Below are 15,929 nucleotides of genomic sequence, written 5' to 3' on the forward strand. Positions count from 1 at the left end.
GGCAATGGGATGCTCCATTGCAAACAACACAGGGACCAAGTCCCAGCTGAACTCGACATTGAGTTTCTCTTTATCAATGAACTCTAAAAGGTGGTAGAGTCAAAGCAAGTCTGGGACAGGATGCCTCCAACATTAACTTCACCAAAGGAGTTTCAAATAAAACCAAAGGAAATGGCTTCCTGCCAGGGTTCTCTGCATCCTCTTGTATATGACAAAAAGAAGAGAAGAGAGACTGTGGACAACCCTTCAGCAAGGGCATTAGAGGGGCCAAGCCTCTAGGTGTGGAGGACACAGTGGCTGCTGGACTCTGGACAGTCTGGGGAAAGGAGGTGTGCTTTGTGGGAGCTAAGTCTTCAGAGCTTGGAAGCATTTCTGCCCAGTGGGTGAGAAGAGCCTGAAGAGAGACAGATGAGCTTCTCAGAGGCTGTGAGGCCTCGTATGGAGACCCTGTCCATAACAGTGGGTGGAGCCCCTGCTAACAGGCAGGACCTTTGGATGCGGGCATTTGTGGCCTAGATTCCTCATGCGCCACAAGTCTTCCCTGCCCTTCCTTGTGCCTTAGTGACTGTTAGCAGGGATGGAAGGAAGTATCTGGAGGAGGGGAATGGCACAAAACTGACCAAGCAGATCAGCAGCCATCCCTTCCAGGAAAACAGGATGGAGGAACTTCTAACACATGACTGTAAAGAGGCTGAGGTGGGCCGCACTTTCTTCCTCCCCACAGAAACAAGGCTTAATCATATTTTCCTAAACCACGGAGGAACAAATGGCTAGAACAATAATGAAAGAGAAATAATGACCGCTCCCTTACTAAGTGTGCATTTTAATACTGCATGATAATTAGTTTACATTTATATATATACCAGAATCCAAAACTTGGTGAGTTGTGAGTCAGGCAGGTCCAGAGGCTGTGGCTGGGGTGTGATAAAAGAGAAGGACATGTTCACTGGTGCCAAGTGCCAGTGTGCTTTAAAGCAGCTGCACAGCCGCCATTATTGAGCAAAGAGGGGCCAGGCAAGCCTCGACTGCATGGGGCCGCTGGATCATTTCAGGAGAAATTACATTTGAGCCTGAAAAATATTAATACATATTAAATAGTGCCAAAGTAATCAAGGTATTATTCCCACTATGCTGTACAATAAATGTATAAACAGTCCACTCAGAAAGTATGAGAAAATAATGTGTTTGCAATTACAGATTTGGGTGCAATCCAGAACAGGCATTTCCTCCCTGCTTCAGGCTCAGTTTGGCCCAGGTTATCAGAACCCCTGCCTCCCCCTTGGGAGAAACTAGTATACACAAGGTTCGGTGGGCCTTTTGAGATGGAGTATTCAAGAATGGAGTGATCAATTAACAATAGATGGAGACAGTGTCTTGTCTTTAAGCAGAACATTGGTCGTGGTGCTCCAGGCCCTGTACCAGAGGCAAATTTTCTCCTTAGGATGAGGGGTCCTTCCTTGTCTTTCTGCACCAACCACTTACAAGTTGTTCCTCTCTCAAGATAGCCTATCTTACCTAAAAGACATCTCTTCTAAACCAAAAACCTTGCCTGCCAGACCCATCCTGTGCAGCACGCATCTCCAGACTCAGCATCCTTTCACCCACTTAGTACCCAAACCCCTGACTCTGTCATAAACAACATGACTCTGGGACCAGAGATGCTAAAGAGTCACCTGCACGTGTATCAGCTCTGCTGGCTAGGTGTCGGTTGGCTGTTCAGGAAGTTCAGTACCCAGTCGGGATGGGAGTTTCACTCCCAGGGGCCAGGGTGTCCAGTGAGGTTTCCTAGGAGGTAGAGACAAAGGCATGCTCTGTTTACCAGTTATCCGTGATATCTTCTATTTATCTACTATTACGTTATCTGTGTGTGCACACATGTGTGTAAATGTCAGATATAACAGAGCAGGGCAAGAAATGGCTATTTAGGGGACTAAAAGCATTCCAACACAACTGTATTTAGGCTCTGGATCTGCAACATCCCATCCTCTCCAAAGTCATCAAAGCTTTAATTAGCCAATCAGCATTAGCAGACACAGCTTCGTTCCAGGGATTCTCATTCACGGCACTCTCTTCTGTCCCCTCTTGATGACATGAAGCCTCGACATAGCTCAAATGTGTCCCACTTGGTCCAAGCCTGTGGATCCTCTGTCTTTCCTTCAGGCCTTTTCTCCTACTTGTACAAAAACAAGCATATCTGCGCACTTCAGAGACAGGAGCCAAATTGAATCAAGAACCTGGACCCCCTCCTAACTACACAACCTTCAAAACAGGAGTATCCTATTAATCCCCATGTTTGCTGCCTCTGTAAACACTCCTTGTTAACACTTTTCTTCCAAAGGTCATGTTGGGCTCAGGACACTTGGCAGACTCAGCTGGCTTCTATAGACTATAAACACAATTTTGACATTGCAGCCAGCAACACCCCTACTGGTTGCCGCTTTACTCCATCTATTCTGTGCCTGCCATTCAAGAAAGAATTCTCTCTTTCTAGAAATCAGACTGTGTCCCAAGTTGTCCTGAGCTTTCCCTACTGAAAGACTGGAAATAAAGTCACATGTCTCAGGTGAGTCTGGCTGCAACTATAGAAATGCAACACTACAAGCCAGAAGGTTAGGCAGAACTTGTGTGGGCATGGAGCTGAACAGTCAGGCCTCAGGTACTATTCCAACCTGGCACTGAAGCAGATCTGTCTTTTGAAGTGCTCTAGATCATCTGGGTTTTCCAGATGTTTACATATCATAGGCCCTTTATTCGGTATGGCAGGAGGTGCCACCAATGACCAAGAATCTTGCCACGCTGACTGTATGAAGGAAGTAAACAGGTGACATCTTGGGGAAGGGGACTTGTTGGATAGATATAGGTTGTCTCACAGGCTGTAGGCTTGGGTAAGCATTCATGCTATTCACCTGTCACCTGGTGGCCATGACCTCACTCATTTAAGCCCATTCAGTAAACACATGCCAAGGCCCACACATTCCCAGATTAGGCAGCAGACTTATCCAGGCCAGTATTCCACACAGACTAGGGCCTAGCAGGAAAGAATAGATGCCTTCAGGCTCTGTTTCTCCAACACCTCTCAAGCTGTTTCCCCCTTGGCTCCTCATCCCTACTCACACTTCTGCTTTTATGAAGGAGACATTTAATGAGTCATTTAATGCAGCCTAATTCTTTCCATTTAGGTCGCTGTCTCCTTGGGGAGGCTGCTTCATGCTTGGAAACAGCTGGAGGGGCCTCAGTGCTCTCCCAAGAGAACTAACTCTTCACAGCAGTCGCTCAGCTGCCTTCTCCTCAGTTCTGGAAGAGGTGGAGAGCTGGAAGCCTGTTTCACCGGGTTCTGCGGCATGTGAAAAGCTGACTGGCGTTCACATCTCCTAGAGATGCTGTGACAGGCACCAGGCCTCACTGCAGTTGCCAGCAGTCACTGACTGCCTCCCCTGTGAATTCTGACTATTAACTTCTTCCAAGAGAAATGCCAGCCCACATTCCCCTTTGGTGTTTCCCCTTTGGCGATCTGTTGGCCTAAGGAGAAGCTACCTGTGAGTCTGCCAAAGACACTCTTCCTACTCTTTTTAAACCAGAACTTCCTGTAGGTAGTACCAACCAAAACACTGAAGTCCTTGGCACAGGGGAAAATCTCACCAGATTTGGAGGGCCGGTGGAGACAGTTTCACATCCCTGAGACTCCCCGAACGTCCAGAGAAGACCAAATTTGAGACCATCAGTTTTAGGCCCCAGGCTTCAGGATGTTCCTCAGCCAGGAATGTGCACACATTTGCATATACACTTACACATAACATTCAAACTAGCAAGAGTGTCAATAAACACATTACCTGCCTGTGGGCTTTCCCTGTAAGATGGCCACATATTCCCTCCAGGAGCTGGACTGAATACCCATTGCAGAACCTGATGCAGATAAGTCTCTGCTACACTTTTCACCTAAAAACATTTAGCCATTTTACAGCTATTATTGAATTATTAATATTTTCCATTGGCATGTTAATCTAAATATTCAAACCAAAGTTTCCATGTCCACACTCGATCTCCTGTAACAAGCGCTAAGAAAGGCCTCATCTCGAAGCTCTTTCCCAATAAACAGGCATCTCCACTATATCCCAGAAGCCGATGTCTCAAAAGCAGGACTCCATCCAAAAAGAGCAGTTTTCAATTCCAATCTCACGCTTTTTCAATTCCAATCTTACATTTTGTAACAAGCTAGTCATGTTTCCTAGAGATAGATAAACATTCTATTCCCTTCAAGTCTTCTATTTGTCCCGAGGGACAGTTCCCCCAGGGATGCAGACGACAGAAACCTGACAAATGGTCAAATCAAGAAATCAAGAGCACTTTGGGAAGTGGGAGGTGATTTCCTGCACATGGGTCAATCCAGCAGCAGGGTTCAGTGGCCCTCAGACAGAATGCTCCGCTGTCGTTAATGTGACATGACAGGGCAATTTTCTTTCAGGACATGGAAGAATCTAGACTCCCCAGCATTCGAAGTACACTGGAAAATTAGGGGTAAACAAGGCAAAGCAAACCATGTTGATACAGAGACACATTTGCAGAGGGAAGAAATCATTTGTGGTGAAATAACTTAGAGACAGCACCACAAGGTATAGCCCTGCTGAGGTCTGTAATGACACTCTAGTCATTTCTTGGTCTACAGTCTGCATCCAAGTTGGGAGTCAAGTGTAAGTCTGCACAGGGCAACTCTCGAGGGGTTCTGAGTGGCCATAGGTATCTCTCCAGAGCTGCCTTCGTTCCTACTTTGTACTTCACTCCATTGTTTTAAAGATGGGCAGTAGCCAGGGCAAAAATGGAAGTGCAAACTGGCCCTTCTGCCATTTGCAGTAAAGCCTAGCAACCGAGGCCAAGAACGACAACAGTGTTCACATGAGCATCTGCCAAGCAGCTACTTAGCCAGGTACTGGGGTGACGAAGATGAAGAGATGCGGACTCTTTCTACACAGTGTCTCTGTCCCAAGACGCAGAGCAACCTGGAACCGGGGTGCAAGTGCTGACATGACAGACCCCCAACACCAGGGGAGACAGAGAAGGACCAGGACTGGGAATAACCTGACAACTACTCATCTGTTGTGAGAGTGTCCCCCATGGCTCGTGCATTTGAACACTTGGGCCTCCTTCACGGCACTGTTTGGGAAGACTGTGGAACCTTCAGGAGGTGGGGCTGGAAAAGGTACATTACTGGGGCATTGATAGCCTCAACCCATTTCCTGCTTGTGTTTCATCACAGCAACAGAAAACTAACACATCATCCAAAGAGAGCTCGAGGGAGGACAAAAAGGAAGCTACATGTCCACTGGAGGGGACAGTATTCTGAGGCAGGGGACCTGCCTAGATGAGGAAAGGATAGAAATACTAGGTATGGACCTCTTCTCTAGTCTTAGAGAACCAAGGTCAAGGATAAGGGGAAAAATGACACGAGGAAAAGAATCAGATGAAAGAACAGGACTCTGCACCAAGTGGTGAAATGTGGCTTAGTGAGACTCTGAAGAAGTCAAGGATGGGTCTTATGGGAAGATGGTTTCTTCACTCAAGACAAGAAGTCAAAAAGAATGTCTGGATGAGATGCATGAAGGTCAAGATCGTGTCCAGAACTTGCAGGGGGCTGCAGCTAGTACAGATATGCCTCCCTCACTGAGGTCAGAGGGGAGAGAGCTAGTGAGGTAGATAGAAGTGGGCTGTGGAAGAGACCTTCTGTAGACCATCAACACCCATGAAGGGCCAAGTAGGCTTGAAGGGACACAGACATTTCACTGTAGATCACAATGATGCTTGATTCTCATTATCAGCTTACCTGGATTTAGAATTGCCCAGGACACATACCTTACAAGGGTACTTCCAGAGAGGTTCAACTGAGGAGGGAAGGCCCACCCTAAATGTGTGGGCAGCAACATCCCATGAGCTGTGTCCTGAACTAAATAAAAAGGAGAAAACTGTAGGGAGGGGAGGAAGGCCTGAATGAGTGAAGTCCTGTGTAGAATGCATGTTATTAACACAGGCACAGCCATGCCAAGGACACTAGAGCCTCAGACGCATGGAGAAATGGCAAAGCTTTCCCTGGGTAAGGCTCAGGGAAAATGGCACAGTCCTCCTTGGGAGTCAGAGTATGACTATTGGTAGTATGTGCAGAAAATGTTCACTATATCTTTCTCCCCCTGGATACTTAGAGCTGGAAGACTAGTTACCTACAGAGATGCCTCCTACAAAGATTGGCCAGACTTGTCTCCTTGATCCAGCTGCATACCATAGCCCCTGCCTCCTTGTTTATCTGTGAATAATAATTGAGCCTACTCATTCAACATGCGATAACCCCACCTCTCTTCAAATCTATATAATAAACATGCTGCACTTCCAGGACGCTACGGTTTCTCCATCTAAGAGCTCGGACTAGGGACTACCCGACCCTAGCTTTCTGTTTGTGTGTCCATCTGTCCATCTTTTCTTTATTCCCTTATTGCCCCAGATGGGTCCATCCCTGAAACAGCACTAGACATTACAGAAAATCACCTGAGTTCCAGCATTTATCTCTTCCTTCCTGACTTCAGGTGTAATGTGACCTGCCACCTCGCACTCCTGCCCCCTCCCCAAACTAGAGCTTCTCAGGCCTTCCTTGTGATTGCTAGCAGCCTGCACTCTCGGACTTCTAGTGTATAGTCAAATAAACCGTCTCTTCCTGAATCTGCCTTGGTAAGGTATTTTGTCACCTTTCTGAGAAAACTAATCAGGGCATTTTGGGGCTAGTGGAACAGAAGCAGCAGCAGCAGGAACCCATGTGTAAGTCACATGATTGCACCCCCACACACACTTGGCATCTGCACTGAGTGAGGAAGTCAGGATAAGGTCACTCTCTTTGGGAAGGAAACTCCTGTAGATCTCCTTTCTGCTGGCGACTGAGAGGACACCACAGCAAAGTCTCAAGGCTGGAGGACCTGCAGTCCAATGGGGGACAAAGGCCATACACATTAGTGTCATGTTGACAACAGACTATGTATAGTCCATGGTCTATAGTATGCTGAGAAATTGAGAGGAAAGGCAGCAGGACTTTTTATGAAGAAGTAGAGGAGTCAAGGTAGTGGTGTGCTGAAATTAAGTAGAGGAGTCAAGGTAGTGGTGTGCTGAAATTAAGTAGAGGAGTCAAGGTAGTGGTGTGCTGAAATTAAGTAGAGGAGTCAAGGTAGTGGTGTGCTGAAATTAAGTAGAGGAGTCAAGGTAGTGGTGTGCTGAAATTAAGTAGAGGAGTCAAGGTAGTGGTGTGCTGAAATTAAGTAGAGGAGTCAAGGTAGTGGTGTGCTGAAATTAAGTAGAGGAGTCAAGGTAGTGGTGCGCTGAAATTAAGTAGAGGAGTCAAGGTAGTGGTGCGCTGAAATTAAGTAGAGGAGTCAAGGTAGAGGTGCGCTGAAATTAAGTAGAGGAGTCAAGGTAGTGGTGCGCTGAAATTAAGTAGAGGAGTCAAGGTAGTGGTGCGCTGAAATTAAGTAGAGGAGTCAAGGTAGTGGTGCGCTGAAATTAAGTCCAACCAACAGCTAGCAAGAGAGTGTCTGAAATTCCGTGTGATGAGTAATTCTACTACATCCGAGTGGTCTTTTTAAAAGATTGTCTTATTTTTAATTGTGTATATGAGTGTGTGTCTGTGTGTTGGTATGTGCATGTGACTGCAAGTATCCCCTGTAGCTGGAGTTACAGGCAATTAAAGCCACCTAACGTGAGAGGTAGGGACTGAATATAGGTCCTCTGCAGCAGCAATACATGCTCTTAGCCATTGAACCATCTCTTCAGCCTAGAAAATGGTCTAAAAACAATTTAGACAACCAAACTGCATAAAAAACTTACAAAAACACATGCAGTCTATGAGAACCCCGGCTTAATATAAACGTAATTATCACAAGAAACCACAAGAACGTGTTGGTGATATCAGCAGTCCTCTGAGTAGTGGAAGACACAATTGTCATATACATGTCTCACACCTGTGATCCCAATATTTAGAAAGCTGAGGTAGTAGGACTATTTGGATTTTGAGGCCAGCCTGGGAGACACACACATTCCAGGGCAGCCTTAGCTACAGAGTGATACTTTGTCTCAAACTAGCAAAAGGACAAGCAGATCTCACATCAGTGAGGACACAAACTCTCTAAGCTCCAGCATCAGCCATCTTGATCAGATTGGCCTTTAAAAGACATTCCTCCCGCAGGCAATAGAGGACAACTCTTTGAAAGATTAAAAATAAATACTCATGAAGATAGGACACGGTCAGGCTGAAAAAAGATGTGCACACATATAAGAAAATTAAAATCATGCACAGTGTATTTTCTGACCCAAATAGAATTAAAGTATAAATCAGTAACAGAAATATATCTAAAAAATGTCCAAATGCCAAATTAAACAACACACTCTAAGTAACTCATGAGTCAAAGGTGAAATCGCAAGAGAAATCACAAACTATTTTTAATCAAATAAAAATGAAAGCACAACATGTTGATATGTGGAATGCAGCTAAGGCAAGGTTCACAGGAACATTCTTAACAGTGAGTTCTTAGATTGAAACAGAAAGAAATCTCAAATCAATTATCTCACCTTCACTTCTAGTAAAATAGGAGAAAACTGCAAGCCAAAGCTGTTTCCTCCCAAAGCAAACATCCCCTCTTGAAGAAAAACCAGGATGGTGGGAAATGCACCAATAATTACAAGACTCAAAAGCCATCTTGGAAATAATACAAGCAATAAAAATTGTTGGGGAGAGGAGACTCTTCAGTGGAGATGCCCACAGATTGAGCAGGGAGCAACAGGGGTGTAGCATTTATAAGTCATCACCCATGAAGAGATGAGTTTTCTGGTGATGTAGTTTGACTCATCCATGATTTATGAGCACCCATGTAAGTAACCCTAATAAATGCACTAACTCATCAGGTTATACTTGGTGAGATCCTGTCTTTGGTCAATCAGAGACTTGTCTGAGGTGAACGCATATTTATTTATATATCCCTAAGAAAGTCATACAACAGAAAAAAATAAACGAAGAAACCTAGGCAGGAAGTGAAGAAGGCAGGCAGGGAGGGGGGGATGAAAAAGGGAAGAAAGGAAGGAAGGAAGGAAACCAAAACCAGAAAAGCAATGGAGACGTCTGCTTCTGTCACTCCTCTCTTGCTCATGACCTCCAAACACAAGCCATGCTGTAGCTCAGTGACTCCTGTCTGAGCCCTCAGGTCCTGCTGGCCTCTTAAGCCTCCTGTCTAGACTGCAGCACACCCGCACCTGCTGCCCAACTCTCCCCAGCCAGCCCAAATCATTTTCACCCCCATGGCCTCCACATCAAACAGCACCAAAGCCAATCAGGGTAGCTCTGACAGCTGCCCAGTTCTCCCACACTGGATCATGTGGGTCCTGCTTTCGCTCTAAGCGAATGCCAGCTCTTTCCAGACTCTTCACAGCCTCTAACTGACACCTGTCTTGCTGCCGGCTCACTCTGCTGCCCTCTGGAAATCTGACCAGGATTTGGGACAAGACCCATGTTTGGGACAAGATCAGGGTGGAGAAGCTGAACAGCAGAGCAGAGCACACAACACCACCTATCCTTCACTTCTCAGCGATGGTTCCTGTGCTTAGGAAAGTCAAGCCTGAAAATAATAATGTACATATTTTCTTAAATCCATCACACAGAACCCACAATGCAGCAGTTCCTAGTCAGGAAAATAGAAAGTAGCTGGCAGCAATTTGTGTATGCAAAGACTATTGGGCCAGGAAAAAGCGATAGACAAATGCATCACACACCAAATGCTGACTCTATCCTTCAAGTCCTGTTAGAGAAAGGAGAGCAGAGATCAGGGATGAGGGAGATGTATGGACATGTCTCCAAGAGTGAGATGCCTGTGGAGGCATGTGTGTTGTTTCTATGTAAATGGCAGTGCATTTTGGGAACGTTTCTGATGTTGTTGTTGTTTCGACTCCATTAAGCTAGGAGTCGAAACAACTTCAAACAAATGAGTTACTGCATTTCACATGACTTTCCTTTCTACTTGACTTCATCTTACCATTGTCCTATAATGCACATGGACTATCAATTCCAGCCATTAAAGAAGTAAGAGTAGTTAATCCTTTGAGAATGGAAGTTACCATTTAAAAATCTTATTTTCCTCAGCATACAAGTGTGAAGTTGTTCCTGTTGCTGAAATAAAACACTGACCAAAGTCACTTAATGAAGAAGGGGTCTACTTAGCTCCTGATGGGGAAGTAATGGCAGCAGGAGCTTGGAGGATTGACCATTAACACTAACCTTCCTGCCGGGCATTCAACTGAGTGATCCAGGGATTTTGCTTGTTTGCTGGTCTGTTTAGGTTAGTTTATTTTGACAGTGAAGATACAAGTAAAGCAGCCTTTTGTGGAGTGATGGTAAGTAGTACTGGAAGACTAGTCTGTCAGGGTACACAGAAGCCTGTGTCTGTGGCTCTTATGTGTACTTTGCAAACAGAAGGCAAGTGGGGGAAGAGTCCTATTATTGACATGTGTGTGGCCATATCAAGCAGCCAAAACCTCAAACCTATGGAAACAGCAAGCCCTTCCCCAGGTCAGGCTCCGGTTAATGGCAAGGCTTTCCCCTGGTGGGAATGTGGATGGTAAGAGTATTGCAGAGTGTTATCAACCACAGCGTCCTTTCCAATGACTGTAGTCTGAGACTGTTCTCCACAGCAGCCATTCTCCATCATGCTAATGCTGCCACCCTTTAATACAGTTTCTCACGTTGTGAGAACCAACCAGTCATTTTATAACTGTACTTTTGCTACTGTTAGGAACTGTAATGTAAATATCTGACATGCAGGATATCTGATATGCAACCCTTGTGAAAGGGCCATTAGACCCCCAATGGGGTCAGGACCCACAGGTTGAGAACCATTGCTCTACAGAGACCTCCTACTAAGAGTAGCTAGCTGTATATAATAAGCTTACCTCCTCTTTCAGCATCATATACTAAATTTACTGAGTTTCCAGGCTGCTGGTATATCTCCATTAGAGAACATAGCCCACTCCATCCTATCTTTTTAGCACATGTATCTTCATTTCCCTTGCCCCAGTCAGGTCAATTCCAAAACAGTGCAGGTCACAGCACAAGTACAGATCCTTAGACACCTCTGACATGAGTCAGTGACTTCAAATGGCCCAAGAAAGGAAATACATATCTAAGCTACCAAAAGTCAAGAGCTGTTTATACTGAAAAGGGTGAAGGGCTAAGAAACAAAACAGAATCAATAGTTCTAAAGAAACCTTCTCTAGGCTAGAAGCTAGATGCTCCCAGCTTCCATTAGCTTCTGCTCTAGTGTCTGTCATTAACTATATCTGTTTGTTAACAATGCAATCACCCAGCTTCAGCCTCTGCTACTTAATGGGTAGTTACCTTGCTTTTAAACAATGACAAGGGGACATTCATTTGAGAGAATCCCATGCTAGAGATGCCACTCTTCCTGGGACATGGAAGAGGAAAGGGGGTTCCCTGCCAGCATCCTGTGAGATCTACAGGTGCATCTCCTGCTGATGGTGGGAAGAGATTCATCTCACTGTGCAGGCTCATAGCAGGAGTGGGTGTGAGGAAAATGGGCTCAGGTTTACAGAGACATGTGCAGGAAGGATGCTGCGTCTCTGAAAGTCTCCCTGGGACACAATGGCAATGAAAATTTATCTGACTAAGCTTGTTCCACAGTGAGAACACATTTGCCCTGCCAAGAACATCAACTTCTCCACACAACACTATACCTTTCAGGTAACAAAACAGGAGGTGGGACCTGGCAGACACTAGGGTGGCACAGAGACAGATGCCATGTCTGTACACATGGAGCTGGGATGCTCCATAAAAACCCACAGGACATGCTTGAGAGGGGATCCCTCAGCAGTCTCCACCACTTTGCTTTTGCAGGGGAGGCTGAATTGGGTGGGGCCAGTGGGTGGAGAAACCAGGAGAAGTGCTCCACAGACATACTCTCCACAGCAGATGCAGGAAGAGTTCACTCCCACAGAGAAGCTGTTCCCAGAGTCCGCATACTGCTCTGTGAGAATCAGAAGGCAATCCTTGGTGTGCTCTTTGCCTCATCCCAGGCTGCTCTGCGTTAGGATGCGTAGGTTGGGGGTGACACACCCCTTCTTCAGGCATGTATCAGTAAGAGTTCCTTGACATGCCTCAGCAGCCCCAGCATCAAGGTGACATCACCTCCTGCCTGTCTCTCAACGCTGGCCATGCTAATCCAGCCCCTTAAGCTGCATTAAGTTCTCAATACTGGTTTTGGAGGGTGATTTCTCTGAAGTTCCCATCTGGTATCTTCTCTGTTTTTGAGCACTTTTTATATTTTTGACTGTGAGCCTAGCCTTTAACAGCTGAGCCGTCTCTCCAGCCCTATGAGCACTTTTTTGAGGCATGGATACTATACAGAAAGCTGTCCATGCTTATCATACACAAAGGAAAGGCATAAGAACCGGTGACACCAACAGCAAAGTCCAGGCCACACACACGCCATCACTTCACAGAGTTCCTGCTCACTTATTCATTATTTATCATCTGCTCTCCATTTATTATTTTTACAGTAAGAAAACTTAAAATAAGATCTACCTTCTCCGTAAATTTATAAGTATACACTGTGGCATTAACTAGGGCCTGATGCTGTACAATAAATCACTACAACATTTATGGGACTCAGTGTTGTATCTTCTTATTAATAATTTCCCACCTTCTTCTTCTCTGACAGAATGTCCTGTAGCTATCCAATGCCACATGGCGACTCTTAGACTCCTCGTGTAAATGGTGTGTGTCTTGCTATCTATAGCTTATTTTGCTCGGTGTAATATCCTCCACCTTTATCCGTGTTATTGCAAATAGCCGTTTCCACCTTCCTTCAGACTACACACCTCCTATTGTATAAATATATCACCTTTTCTTAAAGCATTCCAGTGTCACCATAGCCTTTTTCTTAAACCCCCCCTTTTTTTCAGACTCATTGTAGGATATGTCCCTGCACTTTAAAATGTCTTAGGTTTGTTGTTTTAGGTTGAAAAGGGAAATGAGAAGTGGGCAGTCCCTGCTTAGCTCAGAAAACAGAGAAATTGTGAGACACTGCAAAGCAGGGTTCTGTGGTAAACACGAAAAAAGAAATAAGGCAGTGACCCAAAGATATCCCTTTATTTGCCTCCAAGCATTTTGGGAATTATGGTTGGACCATCCAAGTGCACAGTCTTTCATAGCTTACAGAGCTCTAGTGCAGGGAAAACAGCTTGTGTAAATTGTGTCTTCCCGGACACTTGTCAACAGGTTGATGCCCTTCACATCTTCTCTCAATCATTGAACGCTAGTGTGCATGTGCTGATTGGGGGGGGGGGACACTATGTGTTACCTTAGGAATAATAAAATATCTGCTTACAATTCATCTAATTAAGTAGCATTTAAACATCCTTGGGAGAGATATGTGGTCCTGTTGAGCTTATACAAAAGGGTTTTATGACAGAAAATGGAAAACAATACTCTTGTGTCTAAAAACAACAACAACAAAAACCCGTTTTCCATCTCAAGGGATGCTTTAAATTCTCCCTTATGAGGGAGCATCTCCAGAGGGAAAATCATTTGCAAGGTTTTTTATTCACAATTAAAAGAAAAATAGCCAATTAGGCTGTGCAAATCACAGAGTCACAAAACTGAGACTCTTTCATAAAACATGGAGCCTGGCACTGGCAGGGTTCCACTTACCCCAGGCTTTGTCAGACAGAGAGAAACCGCCTGCGAAGACAGAATCATTCCCAGCTGAGGTTGTCATTGGTCCCTGTTCTAGCTCCACTCTGTGGCTGTAATGAAATGCTCTGACCCAAGGCAGCAGGAGAGCAATGGGCTTACTTCAGCTTCCACTTCCAGGCCACAACCCATCACTGAGGAAAATCAGAGTGGAAATCTGGAGTCAGGAACCATGGAGGAATACTGCTCGTTGGCTTGCTCTCTGGCTCAGTAAGGTTCATACACAACTAGCTTCTTTGTACAGCCCAGAACCACGTGCTCAGGGAGTGGTGCCTCTTATGGTGAGCTAGACCCACCTATATCAATCATGAAGATCAAAATAATCCCTCACAGACATGTCTACGGACCAATCCAATAAAGACAAGTACTCAACTGAGACTCTTTTTCAGGGGATTCTAAGCTGTGCTAAATTGACAGTTAATTCCAATTAGGACAGTTCTCATTCCTAATACCATGGGAGTTTCACATTCTTTACCAAGATCTCTAAGCATCTTTTTGGAAAGTTCTCTTCCATCTCAAGTGGCATCTCAGGTCAGAGGTCAGTATCAGGAACCACCATTGTAAACATGTCACATCTACAGTCCAGAGCAGAGAGAAATGAATGCATGCATGCCTACATAGTGCTCATCTTTCTCTACTCTTACACAGCCCAGGGCCCCAACCTCAGGAATGGTGTCACCCACCTTTCCACACCAGTTAAGACAATCAGACAATCGAGACCATTCCTCACTGAGACTCTTCCTGTGCGATTCTAAGTTGTTTCCAAATGACAATTAAACTAACTGTCACAGCCCCTCACCACCCCATCTCGCCTCAGGTGTCAAGTACAAAGCCTTGAGTCTACTTTGCCAAGTGTTCATGCGCTCTCTAGAAAGCTGCCCAACCAGAGAAGTCAAACAGCACTGCTGTCCCAGCAGAGGGGTGGCTGTGCTTGGTTTGGTCACTAATAACAAACTGGTTTGTTTTTTTTTCTTTAGCATGCAAGCACACAAAGTCTTCAGGCAGCAATCAAACAAACTTCTGGGCATTTCCAGCAGCATTATGAGCTTAGCATTGCTTTGTTCTCTTGATAGTGCGCAAAACCTCAGCTTGGAGCCTGGCTGAGATAAATAGTATTAAGAATTGTGCTAAAGCTCAAAGTGGCCCATTGCTAAGCTTCTCAGGAGGAGTCCTCAGCTTCACGTGAGAGAGCAAGGAGCACCAGGAAGACAGTGCCCATGGAACCACGACTCTGTAACGATGGCTCTGCCAACCAGAAACCCAGGCTAAAGAGGGCCACATGGGATGGAGCCATTGTCAGACGTCATTGAGCCTTCTTCAGAGCTGCCTCCTCTGCAAGGTGCTTCATTAACTATGGCCATGGGGACACAGTCTAGTTTTAAGGAGATTCAACTCTCCATTCATCCCTTGAAGGACATGGTCTAGTGAAGACATGGGCAAGGGAGATCCGAAAAATACATCATACATACATACATACATACATACATACATACATACACACATACATACACACATACATACATACACACATACATACATACATACATACATACATACATACATACATACAAACCAAGGCCTGTCTGAGGCTCCCCCAACTTCCCACCAGCTTCTCTCCAGAAAGTAACAGAAACTTCAAGTGTTGTGGTTCGGAGAGAATCAGCAAGGACAATAGACAGGGGCCCTCTCTCCAGTGATGCCATGTGGACAGGACCTGGAATGTCCCTCCCAGTAAGGACCGCTATGCCTGACCACAGCCCATCTAATTTAGAATGTAGAGTTTATATACCAAGGCAGCTGGATTCCTGGTGTCATTTCTGTTACTGTGATAAAATATCCTGGAAAGAAGAAATTTAGATTTTAGCTCACAGTTATAGTCCATCTTTGCAGAAAAGTCACAATGACAGGGTTTGAAGCAGTTGGTATATACCAAGGCAGCTGAATTCCTGGTTTCATTTCTGTTACTGTGATAAAATGTTCTGGCAAGAAGAAATTTATATTTTAGCTCACAGTTATAGTCCATCTTTGCAGAAAAGTCACAATGGCAGGATTTAAAACAGTTGGTCACATAACACCCACAATCAAGAGCAGAGAGAAATAAATGCACTTAGGCTACCTTACTTATTAGGGTCTCTTGTGCTGTGGTAAAACA

General features: G+C 45.1%; 1 long non-coding RNA gene across 1 annotated transcript; it reads right to left on the minus strand.

Moving 5' to 3' along the window:
- Positions 1-835: 835 nt before the first annotated feature.
- Positions 836-15,633, minus strand: LOC121134527. The gene is made up of 4 exons (XR_005871621.1): positions 15,567-15,633; positions 13,736-13,911; positions 1,674-1,785; positions 836-1,070 (listed from the first exon to the last, which is right to left on the minus strand). It is a non-coding gene; the product is annotated as an uncharacterized LOC121134527 (long non-coding RNA).
- Between the last annotated feature and the right edge of the window lie 296 nt (positions 15,634-15,929).

The sequence above is a fragment of the Mesocricetus auratus genome, unplaced genomic scaffold, assembly GCF_017639785.1.
Source record: "Mesocricetus auratus isolate SY011 unplaced genomic scaffold, BCM_Maur_2.0 Super-Scaffold_4256, whole genome shotgun sequence".
Classification (NCBI taxonomy): Eukaryota; Metazoa; Chordata; class Mammalia; order Rodentia; family Cricetidae; genus Mesocricetus; species Mesocricetus auratus.